The 19916-nt window shown below is 40.4% G+C and overlaps 1 pseudogene; it reads left to right on the top strand.

The window, feature by feature from the left end:
• The first annotated feature begins 2392 nt into the window (after positions 1-2392).
• Positions 2393-3130, top strand: LOC119282224 (annotated as a pseudogene).
• Positions 3131-19916: the final 16786 nt, after the last annotated feature.

Genomic DNA, 19916 nt, shown 5'->3' with positions numbered 1-19916 from the left:
ACTCGAGAAATCGGGTGACTCATGATGATGACTAGCTGGAGCCTTTTACTTCGGTGAGGCGGATTTGGGAGGACTTGGCACTGCTGGACATCCCCCAGTCTCATGTTTTTTTGCTATCAGGTCATGGATGGAGACCGTTGAATTCAGGTGTGGTTAATCAATACGGATGCAGCATTGAGTATGGGCTCTGACAAGGTGGGTGTGGACGGTGTAGCACGGTCTAACACAACCTTGTTGGGTGCTTGGAGTAAACCTCATATTGGGGTCGCGGATCCTTTCATCGGTGAGACGTTGGCGCTTCAAGATGGAGTTATCTTCGCAAATCTACGGGGCTTCTCACATGTGATAATGGAGACTGATTGCCTAGAGATTGTTAATCTCTGGAACACTCGCCACACCAGTCTCTCTGTGGTGGCACCTTTACTTGTAGAAATTGGAGAGCTAGCTGCTACTTTTTCTTCTTTTGTAATTCAACATGTAAAACGAGCAGCCAATGTACCGGCCCACCTTTGTGCGAAACATGCCTGCACACTGGTGGTCACCGAGAGTTGGACTGACTCGAGACCCTCCTTCCTGCTCACTAGCATGTTGGTTGATGATGCCAAGAGTTCTTTCGCTGAATAAAAGCTCTCAGGTTTGAACGGAAAAAAGGTAAGTTGGCTGGTTTTTCTCTTAAATTTAAGCTGGCTGGTTTTTATCTTAAATTTAAGCTGATTTTTATGTGACATCAAACTAGTTAATTATGGTGCCTATGCCTCCTCCCCATGAAAAGGCTAGGTTTTCTATATCTCCCTCCGGCACCGCCGCTGGTCCATCTCGTCTCCGGCGGCCTTAGGACCATGGCGGCACGGTGGACCCCGGTCCTTGCTGGTGGGAGGGCTCTGTCTTTAGATGTTCCTTCGAGTTTTGTTAGGGTTTGTGCCCCATCCAGGAAAATGAGACGGTGGCGGCTTAGTGAAGATGTGAGAAGGTTCTTCCATCTAGTCTCCGTTCCGGTGGTGCGTCTAGCATCGTCGATGGGCGTGTGGAGGTGTGTCTCTGGCGGATCCGTCCTTGGTGGATTTGCTCGAATCTTATCGTAGTTTGTCTATGTTCATGTGTCTTCAAGTTGGATCCTTCCGATCTACGCTACTCTTCAATGGTGGCGGTTGCTGTTCTAGTGCACCGGTCCTATGAGGCCTTAGCACGACGACTTCCCGACTGCAAGTGTTTCCCGGCTCCGGTGAGGGAGGGGTGTTGGCGGCGGCGCAACTTTGGCTCGTTTCAATGCTTGTAGTCATCGCTAGGTGGTCCATGGATCCGGATGTAATTCTTATTATGTCTAGTGTTCGTTGTACTGCCATGATTAAAGATGAATAGATTGTGAGTTTTTTCGCCAAAAAACTAGTTAATTATGTTAATTGTGATGATCCATCTAGTTAACTAACCTCACCACCAGTTTTTCTGGAACCATTCTCACCTCTCAAACCCTAGAGAGGAGATTTTCTGGATGCACTGCGTCCCCATCTCTTGTCCGGTGGTAGGTCGCCACCTTCTCCACTGCTGATATGGGAGTGCGGGAAAGCCCTGATCTACCATATGGATCTCTAGTATTCCCCTCTTTGATGCTTTTACTGGGGTTTTGCGGCAGCGCCGTTGGTGTGGCGAATAAAGCTTCTTGCATGGGTCGATGACAGGTGGCTACTTGACCCAACGACTTGATCGATTACATGGGTCGAGTTGTCGTTTACTTCGACTCCAGCTCTTGCTTTCCATCGGTAGTGACAACCACTTGCCCACGTCGTTAACCCGGCTGGCCTATCCTAGCCCACGGTTAATCAGCCAACTAATTAACATGCATGCATGCATGCATGGTTATTTGACCGTAAGATAAAATGGTAATCCTGCATGCAAGTAGCATAAATGGACACAAATGTAATTAGTCCAGGCATTCAGTGGTGGTGTAGGCTTAATTACCTACTCAGACAAGGTGATCCTTGGTGCCGGCATGAACGTGGTTTGGATTTTTGCCATCTGCTAGTACAATACCCTCCAACTCCAAATTCAACTACCGAAACTTCCAGGTCGCTGCCTCCTCTGCTCTAATGTCAACTATTCAGGCCTGGAGCTAGACGTGTTCATCAGTGGATGCTTGCATGCATGTGTTTCAGAACTATTGACCAACGTCGATGCAATCACGATTAGAAGTCAGTCATCTCGTTTACTTTTACCTGCACCAATTAAGGCACTAATTATTCTAAACCTCCACCTAGAGTTGAGACATGACTTCGTCAACAACTCCACCAGCACCCCCAACATGCATGGCCAGAAGCACCACTATAAATATCCATTGACGTTTCGCTTAGAACTCACCTCATCTTGCAAGAGTACACACTTCGATAAAACACACACAATGGTAGGCACAAAGCTAGTAGCCCTCGGCTAGGTTGTCCTCTTGAGCATTGGACTGGCCAATGCTGCAAGGGTGGTTAGATTCGACAGTGGAAGCGTCACGGGAATGGGAGCAGGAGGAGGAGAGGGTGGGGGAACTATGAGTGGTGGTGGCTCGGGTGCTGGGAGTGGAACTGGGTCTGGCATGAGTTCTAGTAGTGGTAGCCATGCAAGCGGTGGAGGTGGAGGTGGTGGAGGAGGCGGTGGCCAAAATGGTGGAACTGGATATGGTAGCGGGTCTGGCTCTGACTTGGGTTCCAGTCAATATAGTCAAGGATCTTCATATCCTTATGGTGGTGGCTATGTTGGATATACTAGCGCTGGCGGTGCCGGTGGTGGTGGTGGTGAAGGGAAAGCTAGTGGTCATCAAGGATCTAGTGGATATGGGGCTGGTAGTGGCACTGGTTATGGCTCAGCTACAACTACTAACAACTGGTATAGACAAGGTAGTACAAATGCAAATGCTTGTGGAAACGGTGGTGGCAATGGCGGAGGAAGAAATGGTGGGAGTGGTGCAGGCAAAGGTGCTGGATCTGGGTATGGTAATGCCAACCCCTAGTCCCCTTCATGTGAGCAATCTAAAAAAATGGAGCCCAACCTACTGTACTGTGTCAAATTGATAGCTTTGACTCTTTTTTAATTTATTTGTTATCATCTTACATATTTTCAAATAAGGGCTTCATTGTTCTAGTGGAAAATGTACTAGTGTTTGTGATATATTACAAGAATGTTACATGGCAATGTATCACGATTAAGTTATATACCATCGTTTTGGCCAATTGACATGCAATGTCAGCTCTTTGCTCGTATTATGGTGATGTAACATAAGTTGCTCACTTATGGTGAAGTACCAAAAATTATCATTTTAATGATACATGTCATTTCACGAAAGACGTCAGTCATGTAACACATAACTCACATCCACCACTTCTGTTTTGCATATACTTCTCTCGATGGGTAGTGCTTCTAGGGAGTTCCAAGGCTATGAACCCCCATCATGAGACCACACCCCAATATCCTTCACATCATCTATCACAGACACATTGCTTTGAGAGAGTGGTGATCATCACAAGCTGTACTAGGTCACACCTATCATGACTTTGTGCCATGAAGTCATGAATGATGGGAAGGTGCATGGTCTAATTTTCTTTTATTCATATTTTTATTGCATTTTCATATTTTTTTGTATGATCCGCTTGTTAGATTAGAAAGTTAGCTTTACAACTTTGGAACTTCGCTTATATCGATCACAATGACGAAAATTGTTATTCGAATGTTGTGCTTTCCATTTTTTTAATGGACATATCTTTTAAAGTTATGGTTGTCCAAAGTTCCTTTCTTTTGGGGTCAAAAACGTTACTTCTTTCTATGAAGTCATGTATTAAATTTTTTTAAAGCTTGTACGTTTTTTTACAGTTTTGGCTGTTCTTACACTTTCCAAAATTTGATTTCCACTCAAGATGCAAAGTTTGTTCTCCAGTCTCCAATAGTTTTTATTGAAATGTCTAGGGGCACAGAATAATTTTTCTACAAAACTATTTTTTTGCCCAAACAGGGGGTTTCATTTATTTATAATAATGTATTTGCAATCCTTCAGAAGGAGCTAAAAAATAGCAAAGGGTGCATCTAGGATCCAGATGGATTTTTTTGCGCTCCTAGCAGCTACCTGCACGAGAGCACAAGCAACCTTATTTTCTACTTCCCCCGTCCGAAAATAAGTGTCTCAAGCTTAGTACAACTTTGTACTAGGGCTAGTACAAAGTTGAGACGGTTATTTTGGGACGGATGGAGTACCTGCCATCCCGGAAAAACGATATCATCCTCTAGACCTCCTCGTACTGGTACATTGCAACAATCTGTTGTCTCCTCCATCCTTCAGGGTATTGATGAGTGACATGCTACCAGACTCAATGACAAAAGACATAGTAGCTTGTTCCTGGAAAAGCCTAATACCCTATGTACGCTGACCCATCCACTTCCTTAGGAGCATGACACCACCACTAGCTACCGGAGCCGCCATTAGCACTTGTCCCCTGCAGTTCCTTGCAACTGCCCCGAAGGCTACAAAGCATGAGGACATGTCAAAGTGGGCATCAATACTTACTTTAGTCTAACCCGGTGGTGGGGGAGATTGATACGTCTCCAACGTATCTATAATTTATGAAGCATTCATGCTATATTATCATGTGTTTTGAATGATTATGGGCTTTATTATACACTTTTATATTACTTTTGGGACTAACCTATTAACCGGAGGCCCAACCATATTGTTGTTTTATTGCCTGTTTCAGTATTTCGAAGAAAAGGAATATCAAACAGAGTCCAAACGGAATGAAACCTTCGGCAGTGTTATTTTTAGGAAGAATGTGATCCTAGAGACTTGGAGTTCACGTTAGAAGATCCCCGAGGACTCCACGAGATAAGAGGGCGCCCCCCCCCCCCTACTAGGCGCGCCCCCCTGTCTCATGGGCCCCTCGAGCACCTCCCGACCGACTTCTTTCGCCTATATAAGCCTACGTACCCTAAAACCATTGAATATCAAGATAGATCGGGAGTTCCGCCACCGCAAACCTCTGTAGCCACCAAAAACCTCTCGGGAGTCTATTCCGGCACCCTGCCAGAGGGGGATCCCATCACCGGTGGCCGTCTTCATCATCCCGGCGCTATCCATGACGAGGATGGAGTAGTTCACCCTCGAGGCTGAGGGTATGTACCAGTAGCTATGTGTTTGATCTCTCTCTCTCTCGTGTTCTCTCTCGTGTTCCCTCTATGGCATGATCTTGATGTATCCCGAGCTTTGCTATTGTAGTTGGATCTTATGATGTTTCTCCTCCTCTACTATCTTGTGATGAATTGAGTTTCCCCTGCGAAGTTATCTTATCGGATTGAGTCTTTTATGAGAACACTTGATGTATGTCTTGCCATGTTTATCTGTGGTGACAATGGGATATTATGTGCCTCTTGATGTATGTTTTGGTGACCAACTTGTGGGTTCCACCCATGAACCAATGCATAGGGGTTGGCACACATTCTTGACTCTCCGGTAGAAACTTTGGGGCACTCTTTGAAGTACTTTGTGTTGGTTGGATGAATCTAAGATTGTGTGATGCATATCGTATAATCATGCCCACGGATACTTGAGGTGACAATGGAGTATCTAGGTGACATTAGGGTTTTGATTGATTTCTGTCTTAAGGTGTTATTCTAGTACGAACTCTTTTATAGATCGATCCGAAAGAATAACTTTGAGGTGGTTTCATACCCTACCATAATCTCTACGTTTGTTCTCCACTATTAGTGGCTTTGGAGTGACTCTTTGTTGCATGTTGAGGCATTCTTATATGATCTATCTATGTTATTATTGTTGAGAGAACTTGCACTAGTGAAAGTACAAACCCTAGGCCTTGTTTCCTATCATTGCAATACCGTTTATGCTCACTTTTACCACTTGTTACCTTGCTGTTTTTATTATTTCAGATTACAAATACCTTTATCTACTATCTATTTTGCACTTGTATCTTCATCTCTTCGCCGAACTAGTGCACCTATACAAGTTACCATTGTATTGGGTGTGTTGGGGACACAAGAGACTCTTTGTTATTTGGTTGTAGGGTTGATTGAGAGAGGCCATCTTCATCCTACGCCTCCTACAGATTGATAAACCTTAGGTCATCCATTTGAGGGAAATTTGCTACTGTCCTACAAACCGGTGCACTTGCAGGCCCAACAACGTCTACAAGAAGAAGGTTGTGTAGTAGACATCAAGCTCTTTTCTTGCGCCATTGCCGGGGAGGTTAGCGCTTGAAGGTATATCTTTAGATCTTGCAATCGAATCTTTTTTTTTCTTGTTTTATCACTAGTTTAGTTTATAAAAGAAAACTACAAAAAATGGAGTTAAGTTTGTCTCATACGCTTTGTCTTTTTAATATCTTTCGTGAGTATGATAAAAAGGAAAATTGTGCTCAAGTTCTATAAGAAGAAATCTATAGAATGTTTGATACTAAATCTTTGAATGATGAGCATGATTGCAATGTTATTACTATGAATTCCTTGAATATCCATGATGCTAATGATATGCAAAGCCACAAGCTTGGGGAAGCTATGTTTGATGAATATGATATCTTTTGTCCCCCAAGTTTTGATGAGCCAATTTACTATGATGAAAGCATGCCTCCTATTTATGATGATTATATTTATGAAAGTGGATTTGGAAGAGTGTCAACTTTATTTAGAGATGATTCCACTATTTCGGAAGAGGTTCCAATTGATTATGAGAACAAAGTTGATATCTATGATGATTATTGTGATGACTTGTATGCTATTAGGAATAATGATAACCATGAAACTTGTCATCATGATTTTAGTTTTCAATTGGATTATGCCTCACATGATAGTTCTTATGTTGAGCTTGCTCCCACTATTATTCATGAGACAAATTTTGCTTATGTGGAGAGTAGTAAAATTTCTATGCTTGTAGATCATGAAAAGAATGCTTTAGGTGCTGGTTATATTGTTGAATTCATTCATGATGCTACTGAAAATTATTATGAGGGAGGAATATATGCTTGTAGGAATTGCTATAATATCAAGTTTCCTCTCTATGTGTTGAAAATCTTGAAGTTATGCTTGGTCTGCCTCCCTATGCTAGTTGATTATTGTTCCCATAAGTTGTTTGCTCACAAAATACCTATGCATAGGAAGTGGGTTAGACTTAAATGTGCTAGTCATATGCTTCATGATGCTCCCGTTATGTTTCAATTCTTATCTTTTATGTGAGCGTCCTTATCATCATCATGCCTAGCTAGAAAGGCATTAAAGAAAAGCGCTTGTTGGGAGAAATCCAATATTTACCCTTACTATTTTTGTGTGTAAACATGATTATACTACTGTAGTAATCATGTTTTATAGCTTTTATTTCAATAAAGTGCCAAGTAGAACCTTTGGGAAGACTTGGGTGAAGTTTATATGTTCTTGCTGTGAAAAACAGAAACTTTAGCGCTCACGAGATTAGCTGCCATTTTTTACTGGAGAGTGATTTAAGGTTGATTATTTTTGCAGATGATTAATAGACAAATTGCTCAGGTCCAGCAATTTATTTCATAATTTTTGGGGTTACAGAAGTATACGTTTGATACAGATTATTACAGACTGTTCTGTTTTTAACAGATTCTGTTTTCTATGTGTTGTTTGCTTATTTTGATGCATCTATGGCTAGTATTAAGTGGTATGAACCATAGAGAAGTTGGAATACAGTAGGTTTAACACCAATATGAATTTAGAATGAGTTCATTACAGTACCTAAGTGGTGGTTTTATTTTCTTATACTAACGGAGCTTACGAGTTTTGTTTTTGAGTTTTGTGTGGTTGAAGTTTTCAAGTTTCGGGTAAAGATTTGATGGACTATGGAATAAGGAGTGGCAAGAGCCTAAGCTTGGGGATTCCCAAGGCACCCCAAGGTAATATTCGAGGACAACCAAGATCCTAAGCTTGGGGATGCCCCAGAAGGCATCCCCTCTTTTGTCTTCGTTCATTGGTAACTTTACTTGGAGCTATATTTTTATTCGCCACATGATATGTGTTTTGCTTGGAGCGTCATTTTATTTTGTTAGTTTTTGATTTCTGTTAGTTAGAATAATGTTTTGCATCTTTAGTATCAAACAAAAAGTCAAGGATAGCCTTTACCATGCTTATTCTGCTAGTATACATGTTGCTGTTTGAAAACAGAAAGTTTACCGCTGTTGCAAAAATTCCCTAGAAAATTCAGAGAATGGTATAACGTTGAACCTTTTTGCATATTAAGATCTGATAAATTTATTACAGTGGGAATTATAGTTCACAATTTTTGGAGTCAGGGAAGTATTGACACTCTTGCAGTGTTTACAGACTGTACTGTTTTGGCAGATTGCTGTTATATTTGCATTGTTTGCAAATGTTTGCTTGTTTAATGATTCTATTTGAGGATAGGAGTATTAAATATGCAGAGGTATTTAGTATGAAATGTTTAATAATAATTTAAGTGATTTTTTACAGTAGAAAATGATAAGGTTTTGCATTGGTTTATACTAACCTATCTCACGAGTTCTTGTTGAGATTGTTGTGAATGAAGCTTTTGATAAAAAGAAACCATGATATGAGAGGAATTAAGGAGACACAAAAGCCCAAGCTTGGGGATGCCCAATTCACCCCAAGATAATATTTCAATAAGTCTCAAGCATCTAAGCTTGGGGATGCCCCGGTAGGCATCCCACCTTTCTTCTTCAACAACTATCGGTTAGTATCGGTTGAGCCTAAGTTTTTGCTTCTTCACATGAGTTGTGCTATCCTTGCTTTGTCATTTTATTTTGTTTTTCTTGCTGCTTGAATACAATACCAAGATCTGAAATCTTAAATGAGAGAGAGTCTTCATATAGCTACATAATTATTTAGCTACTCATTGATCTTCACTTATATCTTTTTGAGTAGTTTTTCATTTACTCGTGTGCTTCACTTATATCCTTTGAGTAAATGGTTGAATGAGTTGAATATCATAAATCTGAAATTATTTATGCCTCATTTGCTTATCCCATGGAGAGTTATGACTTCACATCTAAGAAGTAGAGGTTGTAAATTTATTGACGGTTAGCAAGCATTGTTTTAGTCATTTGAACAATTCATGAAAGAATATTGAAGAAAGGGAGATTTCACATATAAATATATTGTCATAGACACCTTTTATAATTGTGAGCACTCATTAAGTATGACATGCTAAAGAGTTGATTTTGGACAAGGAAGACAACGTAATGGGTTATGTTTTCTCACATCTCAGTTAAAGTATATTGTCATGGATCATTCAAACATGTTGAGCTTGCCTTTCCCCCTCATGCTAGCCAAAAACTCCTAGCACCAAGTAGAGATACTACTTGTGCTTCCAAATATCCTTAAACCCAGTTTTGTTATGAGAGTCCACCATACCTACCTATAGATTGAGTAAGATCCTTCAAGTAAGTTGTCATCGGTGCAAGCAATAAAAATTGCTCTCTAAATATGCATGACTTATTAGTGTGGAGAAAATAAGCTTTGTACGAACTTGTTATGAAAGCAATAAAAGCGACAGACTGCATAATAAAGGTCCATATACAAGGGGCAATATAAAGTGACGTTCTTTCGCATTAAGATTTTGTGTATCCAACCCTAAAAGCGCATGGCAACCTCTACTTCCCTCTGCGAAGGGACTATCTTTTACTTTATGTCTTTTACTTTATGCAAGAGTCAAGGTGATCTTCACCTTTCCCTTTTTCATTTTATCCTTTGGCAAGCACTTTGTGTTAGGGTGATCCTGATATATATATCCAATTGGATGTACGTTAGCACGAACTATTATTGTTGACATAACCCAAAGGTGAATACGTTTGGAGGCAACATTATAAGCCCCTATATTTCTCTGTGTCTGATTAAAACTTAATAACCACAAGTATTGCGTGAGTGTTAGCAATCGTAGAAGACTATATGATAGTTGAGTATGTGAAGTTTGCTGAATCAAAGCTCTGACATAGACCCTTCCTGAAAATAGGATGAATTGCAATTGTTTGATAACTAAGAATGAAGTTTGCTAGTTTTCAAGAAAGTTTATGGTCTATGATTTAACATGTGAATAGCTTGTTACTTGATCATGAAAAGTTTTATGAGATGAACTACTGTTATGACATATAATGATGATAGTAAAGGTGATTGAAATTATCATTGATCAAACTTGTGCACCTTCTAGCATTCACACTTCATAAATTCTTTCTTTTGTCATTTATCTACTCGAGGACGAGTAGGAATTAAGCTTGGGGATGCTGATACGTCTCCAACGTATCTATAATTTATGAAGCATTCATGCTATATTATCATGTGTTTTGAATGATTATGGGCTTTATTATACAATTTTATATTACTTTTGGGACTAACCTATTAACCGGAGGCCTAGCCCATATTGCTGTTTTATTGCCTGTTTCAGTATTTCGAAGAAAAGAAATATCAAACGGAGTCCAAACGGAATGAAACCTTCGGCAGCGTTATTTTTTGGAAGAATATGATCCTGGAGACTTGGAGTTCACATCCCCGAGGACTCCACGAGATAAGAGGGCCCCTCCTACTGGGCATGCCCTGTCTCGTGGGCCCCTCGAGCATCTCCCAACCGACTTCTTTCGCCTATATAAGCCTATGTACCCTAAAACCATTGAATGTCAAGATAGATCGGGAGTTCCGCCGCCGCAAGCCTCTGTAGCCATCAAAAACCTCTCGGGAGTCCGTTTCGGCAAACTGCCGGAGGGGGATCCCATCACCGGTGGCCATCTTGATCATCTCGGCGCTATCCATGACGAGGATGGAGTAGTTCACCCTCGAGGCTGAGGGTATGTACCAGTAGCTATGTGTTTGATCTCTCTCTCTCTCTCATGTTCTCTCTCGTGTTCCCTCTATGGCACGATCTTGATGTATCCCGAGCTTTGCTATTGTTTGGATATTATGATGTTTCTCCTCCTCTACTCTCTTGTGATGAATTGAGTTTCCCCTTTGAAGTTATCTTATCGGATTGAGTCTTTTATGAGAACACTTGATGTATGTCTTGCCGTGTTTATCTGTGGTGACAATGGGATATCATGTGCCTCTTGATGTATGTTTTGATGACCAACTTGCGGGTTCCACCCATGAACCTATGCATAGGGGTTGGCACACGTTTTTAACTCTCCGGTAGAAACTTTGGGGCACTCTTTGAAGTACTTTGTGTTGGTTGGATGAATCTGATATTGTGTGATGCATATCGTATAATCATGCCCACGGATACTTGAGGTGACAAGGGAGTATCTAGGTGACATTAGGGTTTTGATTGATTTGTGTCTTAAGGTGTTATTCTAGTATGAACTCTTTTATAGGTCGATCCGAAAGAATAACTTTGAGGTGGTTTCGTACCCTACCATAATCTCTACGTTTGTTCTCCTCTATTAGTGGCTTTGGAGTGACTCTTTGTTGCATGTTGACGGATTGTTATATGATCTATCTATGTTATTATTGTTGAGAGAACATGCACTAGTGAGCGTAAACGGTATTGCAATGGTAGGAAACAAGGCCTAGGGTTCATACTTTCACTAGTGCAAGTTCTCTCAACAATAATAACATAGATAGATCATATAATAAGCCCTCAACATGCAACAAAGAGTCATTCCAAAGACACTAATAGCGGAGAACAAACGTAGAGATTATGGTAGGGTACGAAACCACCTCAAAGTTATTTGTTCGGATCGATCTATAAAAGAGTTCATACTAGAATAACATCTTAAGACACAAATCGACCAAAACCCTAATGTCACCTAGATACTCCATTGTCACCTCAAGTATCCGTGGGCATGATTATACGATATGCATCACACAATCTCAGATTCATCCAACCAACATAAAAGTACTTCAAAGAGTGCCCCAAAGTTTCTACCGGAGAGTCAAGAACGTGTGCCAACCCCTATGCATAGGTTCATTGGTGGAACCCGCAAGTTGGTCACCAAAACATACATCAAGTGGCACATGATATCCCATTGTCACCACAGATAATCACGGCAAGACATACATCAAGTGTTCTCATAAAGACTCAATCCGATAAGATAACTTCAAAGGGGAAACTCAATTCATCACAAGAGAGTAGAGGGGGAGAAACATCATAAGATCCAACTACAATAGCAAAGCTCGGGATACATCAAGATCGTGCCATAGAGGGAACATGAGAGAGAACACGAGAGAGAGAGAGAGAGAGAGAGAGAGATCAAACACATAGCTACTGGTACGTACCCTCAGCCCCGAGGGTGAACTACTCCCTCCTCGTCATGGATAGCGCCGGGATGATGAAGATGGCCTCCGGTGATGGGATCCCCTCCGGCAGGGTGCCGGAACAGGGTCCCGATTGGTTTTTGGTGGCTACAGAGGCTTGCGGTGGCGGAAATCCCGATCTATCTTCTGTTCTGGAAGTTTTAGGGTACAAGAGTATATATGGGTGCAGGGGGTACATCGGAGGAGCTACGGGGGGCCCACGAGGCAGGGGGCGCGCCCCTACCCTCGTGGGCAGCCCGTATCTCCCCTGACGTGCACTCGAAGTTCCCTGGGTTGCTTTTCTTCCAAAAATAACTTCTCCAGTTAATTTCGTTCCGTTTTGACTCCGTCTGATATTCCTTTTCCTCGAAACACTGAAATAGGCATAAAACAGCAAATCTGGGCTGGGCCTCCGGTTAATAGGTTAGTCCCCAAAATAATATAAAAGTGGATAATAAAGCCCAATATTGCCTAAAACAGTAGATAAAGTAGCATGGAGCAGTCAAAAATTATAGATACGTTGGAGACGTATCAAGCATCCCCAAGCTTAATTCCTGCTCGTCCTCGAGTAGGTAAATGATAAAAAAGAATTTTTGATGCGAAGTGATACTTTGGCATAATTTCAATGTAAATCTTCTTAATTGTGATATGAATATTCAGATCCTAAAGATTCAAGACAAAAGTTCATATTGACATAAAAGTAATAATACTTCAAGCATACTAATCAAAGCAATCATGTCTTCTCAAAATAACATGGCAAAAGAAAGTTCATCCCTACAAAATCATATAGTTAGGCTATGCTTCATTTTCGTCACATAAGACGTTCCCAACTTCTATACCCCCGATGACAAGCCAAGCAATTGTTTCATACTTAAATAATCTCAAACTTTTTCAACCTTCACGCAATACATGAGCATGTGCCATGGATATAGCACTATCGGTGGAATAGAATATGATGATGGGGATTGTGTGGAGAAGACAACAAAAAGAGAAAGTCTCACATTGACGAGGATAATCAACGGGCTATGGAGATGCCCATCAATTGATGTCAACATGAGGATTAGGGATTTCCATGCAACGGATGCACTAGAGCTATGAATGCTCAACAAAAGAAAACTAGTGGGTGTGCATCGAACTTGCTTGCTCACGAAGACCTAGGCCATTTGAGGAATCCCATCGTAGGAATATACAAGCCAAGTTCTATAATGAAAAATTCCCACTAGTATATGAAAGTGATAACACATGAGACTCTCTACATGAAGAACGAGGTGCTACTTTGAAGCACAATATATGAGACTACATGAAGAACAAGGTGCTACTTCGAAGCACAAGTGTGGAAAAAGAGATAGTAGCATTGCCCTTCTTATTTTTGGGCCTTTCTTTTTTCCCTTTTTTGGCCTTTTTTTGATTGGGCAATGCTCTAATAATGATGATCATCACACTTCTATTGATTACAACATATGAATTACAACTCGAAACTTAGAACAAGATATGACTCTATCTGAATGCCTCCGGCTGTGTACCGGGATGGTGCAATGAATCAAGAGTGACATGTATGAAAAATAATGCATGGTGGCTTTGCCACAAATACGATGTCAACTACATGATCATGCAATGGCAATATGACAAAAGTAATGTATGTCATGATGATGATGATGGAAGTTGCATGGCAATATATCTCGGAATGGCTATGGAAATGCCATGATAGGTAGGTATGGTGGCTGTTTTGAGGAAGATATAAGGAGGTTTATGTGTTATAGAGCATATCATATCACGGGGTTGGATGCACCGACGAAGTTTGCACCAACTCTCAAGGTGAGAAAGGGCAATGCACGGTACCGAAGAGGCTAGCAAAGGCGGCAAGGTGAGAGTGCGTATAATCCATGGACTCAACATTAGTCAAAATAACTCATATACTTATTGCAAAAATTTAGAAGTCATCAAAAATCAAGTACTACGCGCATGCTCCTAGGGGCATAGATTGGTAGGAAAAGACCATCGCTCGTCCCCGGCCGCCACTCATAAGGATGCACAAGCCAGGTACACTTCATGTTTCAAATTTGTTACACAACTTTAACCATACGTGCATGCTACGGGACTTTCTAACTTCAACACAAGCATTTCTCAAATTCACAATCACCCAAGTAGCATGACTTTAATATCACTACCTCCATATCTCAAAACAATTATCAAGCATCAAACTTATCTTAGTATTCAATTCACTCAAAAGAAAGTTTCACATGTCTTGAATACCAAGTATATTAACATTAACCAAATTACCATGCTATTAACGACTCTCAAAATAACCTAAGTGAAGCATGAGAGATCAATAGTTTCTTTAAAACAAATCCACCACCGTGATCTAAAAGATCTAAGTGAAGAACTAGAGCAAAAATTATCACGCTCAAAAGATATAAGTGAAGCACTATGAGCAAAACTATCAAGCTCAAAAGATATAAGTGAAGCAGATAGAGTATTCTAGCAAATTTCAATTTGTGTAAGGCTCTCTCTTATTAAAGAATTTCGGATCTTGATATCTTATTCAAACAGCAAGCAAAGCTAATAAAATGACATTGCAAGGATAACACGACTCATGTGAAGAAGCAAAAACTTAGGCTCAACCAATACTAACCGATAGTTGTTGAAGAAGAAAGGTGGGATGCCTACCGGGGAATCCCCAAGCTTAGATGCTTGAGACTTCTTGAAATATTATCTTGGGGTGCCTTGGGCATCCCCAAGCTTGAAATTTTGTGTCTCCTTAATTCCTCTCATATCATGGTTTCTCTTCTTTTTATCAAAAGCTTCATTTACAACAAACTCAACAAGAACTCGTGAGATAGGTTAGTATAAACCAATGCAAAACCTTATCATTTTCTACTGTAACAAATAAATCACTAAAATTATTATTCAACATTGCATACTAAATGCCTCTGTATATTTAATACTCATATCCTCAAATAGAATCATTAAACAAGCAAACATATGCAAACAACGCAAACATAACAGCAATCTGCCAAAACAGTACAGTCTGTAAAGAATGCAAGAGTATCAATACTTACCTGACTCCAAAAATTATGAACTAAAATTCCCACTGTAATGAATTTATCAGAGATTAATATGCAAAAAGATTCAACGTTAGAACATGCTCTTACTTTTCTAGAGAATTTTTGTAACAGAGGTAAACTTTCTGTTTTCAAACAGCAACATGCAAACTAGCAAAATAAGCATGGCAAAGGCTATCCTTGACTTTTTTATTGAAACTAAAGAGTCAAAACATTATTCTAACTAACAGCAATAAAAAAATAACAAAAGAAAATGTCGATCCAAGCAAAACACATATCATGTGGTGAATAAAAATATAGCTCCAAGTAAAGTTACCGATAGACGAAGACGAAAGAGGGATGCCTTCCGGAGCATCCCCAAGCTTAGGCTCTTGGTTGTCCTTGAATATCACCTTGGGTTCCTTGGGCATCCCCAAGCTTAGGATCTTGCCACTCCTTATTCCATATCCCATCGAATCCTTACCCAAAACTTGAAAACTTCAACCACACAAAACTCAAAACAAAACTTGTAAGTGCCGTTAGTATAAGAAAATAAAACCACCACTTAGGTACTGTAATGAGCTCATTCTAAATTTATATTGGTGTAATATCTACTGTAATACAACTTATATATGGTTCATACCCTCCGATACTACTCATAGATTCATCAAAATAAGCAAACAACACATAGAAAACAGAATCTGTCAAAAACAGAACATTCTGTAGTAATATGTATAAAACGTATACTTCTGTAACCCCAAAAATTATGAAATAAATTTCTGGACCTGAGAAATTTGTCTATTAATCATCTGAAAAAATGATCAACCTAAAATCACTCTCCAGTAAAAAATGGCAGCTAATCTCGTGAGCGCTAAAGTTTCTGTTTTTCACAGCAAGATCACGCAAACTTCACCCAAGTCTTCCCAAAGGTTCTACTTGGCACTTTATTGAAACAAAAGCTATAAAACATAATTAATACAGTATCATAATCATGTGGAAACACAAAAACAGTAAGGATAAATATTGGGTTGTCTCCCAACAAGCGCTTTTCTTTAATGCCTTTTAGCTAGGCATGATGATGACAATGATGCTCACATAAAAGATAAGAATTGAAACATAACGGGAGCATCATGAAGCATATGACTAGCACATTTAAGTCTAACCCACTTCCTATGCATAGGGATTTTGTGAGAAAACAACTTAGGAGAACAATAATCAACAAGCATAGGAATGTATAAGCACATAGAGAGGAAACTTGATATTATTGCAATTCCTACAAGCATAAGTTCCTCTCTCATAATAATTTTCAGTAGCATCATGAATGAATTCAACAATATAACCAGCACCTAAAGCATTCTTTTCATGATCTACAAGCATAGAAAATTTACTACTCTCCACATAAGCAAAATTCTTTTCATGAATAGTAGTGGGAGCAAACTCAACAAAATAACTATCATGTGATTGAAAATTAAGATCAAGATGACATGTTTCATGGTTATCATTATTCTTTAAAGCATACGTGTCATCACAATAATCATCATAGATAGGAGGCATGCTTTCACCATAGTAAATTTGCTCATCAAAGCTTTGGGGACAAAAAATATCATCTTCATCCAACATAGCTTCCCCAAGCTTGTGGCTTTGCATATCATTAGCATCATGGATATTCAAGGAATTCATACTAACAACATTGCAATCATGCTCATCATTCACATATTTTATGCCAAGCATTCTATGTAATTCTTCTTCTAATACTTGAGCACAATTTTCCTTCCCATCATTTTCACGAAAGACATTAAAAAGATGCAGCGTAAGAGACAAACTTAACTCCATTTTTTTGTAGTTTTCTTTTATAAACTAAACTAGTGATAAAACAAGAAACAAAAAGATTCGATTGCAAGATCTAAAGATATACCTTCAAGCACTCACCTCCCCGGCAACGGCGCCAGAAAAGAGCTTAGTTAACGCGGTGTGAGTGAGTGCCCTTTTACCTAGCCTCCCCGGCAACGGCGCCAGAAAAGAGCTTGATGTCTACTACACAACCTTCTTCTTGTAGACGTTGTTGGGCATGCAAGTGCACAGGTTTGTAGGACAGTAGCAAATTTCCCTCAGGTGGATGACCTAAGGTTTATCAATCCGTAGGAGGCATAGGATGAAGATGGTCTCTCTCAAACAACCCTGCAACCAAATAACAAAGAGTCTCTTGTGTCTCCAACACACCCAATACAATGGTAAATTGTATAGGTGCACTAGTTCGGCGAAGAGATGAAGACACAAGTGCAAAATAGATAGTAGATATAGGTTTTTGTAATCTGAAATAATAAAAACAGCAAGGTAACGAGCGATAAAAGTGAGCGTAAACGGTATTGCAATGGTAGGAAACAAGGCCTAGGGTTCATACTTTCACTAGTGCAAGTTCTCTCAACAATAATAACATAGATAGATCATATAACAAGCCCTCAACATGCAACAAAGAGTCACTCCAAAGACACTAATAGCGGAGAACAAACGTAGAGATTATGGTAGGGTACGAAACCACCTCAAAGTTATTCGTTCGGATCGATCTATAAAAGAGTTCATACTAGAATAACACCTTAAGACACAAATCAACCAAAACCCTAATGTCACCTAGACACTCCATTGTCACCTCAAGTATCCGTGGGCATGATTATACGATATGCATCACACAATCTCAGATTCATCCAACCAACATAAAACAACTTCAAATAGTGCCCCAAAGTTTCCCGGAGAGTGAAGAACATGTGCCAACCCCTATGCATAGGTACATGGGTGGAACCCGCAAGTTGGTCACCAAAACATACATCAAGTGACACATGATATCCCATTGTCACCACAGATAATCACGGCAAGACATACATCAAGTGTTCTCATAAAGACTCAATCCGATAAGATAACTTCAAAGGGGAAACTCAATTCATCACAAGAGAGTAGAGGGGGAGAAACATCATAAGATCCAACTACAATAGCAAAGCTCGGGATACATCAAGATCGTGCCACAGAGGGAACACGAGAGAGAACACGAGAGAAAGAGAGAGATCAAACACATAGGTACTGGTACATACCCTCAGCCCCGAGGGTGAACTACTCCCTCCCCGTCATGGATAGCGCCGGGATGATGAAGATGGCCTCTGGTGATGGGATCCCCCTCCGGCAGGGTGCCGGAACAGGGTCCCGATTGGTTTTTGGTGGCTACAGAGGCTTGTGGCGGTGGAACTCCCGATCCATCTTCTGTTCTGGAAGTTTTAGGGTACAAGAGTATATATGGGTGCAGGGGGTACGTTGGAGGAGCTACGGGGGCCCCACGAGGTAGGGGGCCCGCCCGGGCGCCCCCCCCCCCCTCGTGGGTAGCCCGTATCTCCTCTGGCGTGCACTCCAAGTTCCCTGGGTTTCTTTCCTTCCAAAAATAACTTCTCCAGTTGATTTAGTTCCGTTTTGACTCCGTCTGATATTCCTTTTCCTCGAAACACTGAAATAGGCATAAAACAACAAATCTGGGCTGGGCCTCCGGTTAATAGGTTAGTCCCAAAAATAATATAAAAGTGGATAAGAAAGCCCAGTATTGCCTAAAACAGTAGATAAAGTAGCATGAAGCAATCAAAAATTATAGATCCGTTGGAGATGTATCAGTACGGAGGACGTGAAATTGTCTACTAGCAATGAGCACGAGGCAGGCCCCTCCGACGGCCACCAGAGGTGAGCACCCTCGATGACCATGATGATAATGACGACGGCTTTGACTTGTACGAATACCGTAGGCGTCATGGTCTTTGATGATCTACTCTAGTAGTATGTTCGTAGTAGTGCTAGTCTTTCCTAATATTGTATAATTATGTTGAAATGTTTCATGTTCAACTAGAGTTAGAAATTTTTGAATGTGCTATGAAACATGTTCAAGTGACAATTTTATGGCACCAGGTGCCCAAAAAACTTCTTTCTCCTTCCCTATAATTGAGGTTTTAATGTTCAACAGCTGCGGTGTCCAGAATCTTCTTTCTCCGACCTTATAATCGGGTTATAATGTTCAGCAGCTGCGGTGCCCAAAGATCTTCTTTCTCCTACCCTATAATCGGGTTTTGGGCATCAATGTTTTCATCGTCCATTGTAGATGCTAATTAGTCATGGCACTGCATTGCTAACCGTGCATCTAACCCAATTATCCCTATCCTCACATGCAACCCTGGGATCCATAAGCACATCTATTTTCTTTATGTTGATAAGCGTCCAACTTGACGACATGCATACATACTGTGAAAGTCAACCGCAAGAACTTTGTGATCATCCACTTCCGTGGATGTCAACTTCTGAAGTACTCCCTATATAGAGTGTCAATAATGGTATTATATTTTGGGTCCGAAGGAGTAGTACTCCATGGATCAGTTGATGCATGCATGTTTGAATGTATTAACAAGCATGTGAGAGTTAATTTAGCTGGGTCGTCGTTCACTTCACTGGGGAGTATAATCGACTCAATGATTCGTTATTTACTTAACCAAGGGTAACACTGAAGCAAGCAAGCTGGGCACAACTAATATGAACTTCATCTTGTGTTAGTTGTCTCGCTTATCCACATGGAAATGTGATTCTAACAAGTCTCCTTGGTTTCTTTTC

The sequence above is a fragment of the Triticum dicoccoides genome, chromosome 3B, assembly GCF_002162155.2.
Source record: "Triticum dicoccoides isolate Atlit2015 ecotype Zavitan chromosome 3B, WEW_v2.0, whole genome shotgun sequence".
In the NCBI taxonomy this organism is placed as follows: Eukaryota; Viridiplantae; Streptophyta; class Magnoliopsida; order Poales; family Poaceae; genus Triticum; species Triticum dicoccoides.
Note: the sequence above shows the minus strand (reverse complement) of the source record. Positions and strands in the feature narration are given on the sequence as shown.